At 53.6% G+C, this 1,350-nt stretch overlaps 1 non-coding gene across 1 annotated transcript in view; it reads right to left on the bottom strand.

Annotated features, from left to right (window-relative positions):
• LOC118515248 overlaps nt 1–328 on the bottom strand; it is a 4,267-nt gene extending 3,939 nt beyond the window's left edge. Inside the window, exon 1 of the ribosomal RNA XR_004906995.1 lies at nt 1–328. This exon is cut by the window's left edge and continues 3,939 nt beyond it. This is a non-coding gene — a ribosomal RNA (large subunit ribosomal RNA).
• Nucleotides 329–1,350: the final 1,022 nt, after the last annotated feature.

The following is a 1,350-nucleotide window of genomic DNA, read 5'->3' as shown; positions in this document are numbered from 1 at the left end:
CCTCCCACTTAGTGCTGCACTATCAAGCAACACGACTCCATGGAGCCGGCCGTCTGCCACCACAGTCCTGTGCCGTTCTACGGGCCTATCACCCTCTGTGGGATAATGGGCCACCTTCAAGTTAGACTTGAACTGTTTGCACCGTGCGTAGCAGATAACGGACCGGTCCAGTACACGGCATCGGACAGACGAGGCCCCCTCGTCGTCCCTACGTGCTGAGCTCTTCCCCGTTTCGCTCGCAGCTACTCAGGGAATCCCGGTTGGTTTCTCTTCCTCCTCTTATTAATATGCTTAAATTCTGAGGGTCGTCACACATCACTTGAGGCCTACAGACTCCACTGTCACAATGATGCGACGGGAGAAGCGGTGATAAATCACCCCTGTCGTGCTAACCTCATCACCCACACGGCGTGAACACGTCTCGCGACTGCAACTGCGATGCGAGGAAATTATACGTACGCGCGTTGGGGCCCGCAAGTGTACTTCGACCCGAGCCAACAGGTGGAAGTCCCCGTGCAATTGGGTGATAACCTTATCATGCCTGTGGTGGATACATACGTTGGTTGATACTAGAGGTCGATCCGTGCGACTTGAACGCGCGGCTCGCTCTTCACCCATGCTCACAGTGGTGGTATGTTAGGTTTGTGTACCATAACGCTCGTATGTTCTTCTTGTGTTAGCCACTCTCTACTTTCAGCGCCCACGGTCCCGACAAGGATGCGGATCCGAGACGCACATGCCTGCGACAGCCTACCCCCCTATGTGGGGTCAGGACGGTCAGTTTGGTAGAGTGTTGAGATAACTACTGGGTAGGCATCCCAAGGCATTGTGCTATCGGTGCGGGTTGAGTCGTCCGATGCGCCATATGCGTTCAACGTGTCGATGTTCATGTGTCCTGCAGTTCACATTCTGACGCGCATTTAGCTGCGGCTTCATCGATCCATGAGCCGAGTGATCCCTGCCTAGGGTTTAACGTCACACCGAACTAGTTGATGAATGGAACCGAAGTCCATGCCATCCATTATACACATACCAACACACAACTCTGGTTCCTAGTACCACACTGCAGGCGCCCACGGCCCCGACGGTTGCGGAGCCCAGCACGCCAAAGTGCGACTGTCGATCACCCCCTTTGTGACACGACAATCTAGTCAGTGTATAAGGTACCCGGTACTACCTAAGTGTTGCATCTATTACTGGGACCTTCTGCCCGTAGGCCATGTGTAATGCTGTATCCCTTTGAAAAGGAGTTGCTTTTCGCTCAACTTCTACCGAATTGTGCTACATTCCATCCGTTGTGGTTGTAGAGGTGCGCGTCAGCATATTGTGCCGACGATTGCGTTTTGGCAA

This window comes from Anopheles stephensi, unplaced genomic scaffold, assembly GCF_013141755.1.
Source record: "Anopheles stephensi strain Indian unplaced genomic scaffold, UCI_ANSTEP_V1.0 ucontig114, whole genome shotgun sequence".
Classification (NCBI taxonomy): Eukaryota; Metazoa; Arthropoda; class Insecta; order Diptera; family Culicidae; genus Anopheles; species Anopheles stephensi.
Note: the sequence above shows the minus strand (reverse complement) of the source record. Positions and strands in the feature narration are given on the sequence as shown.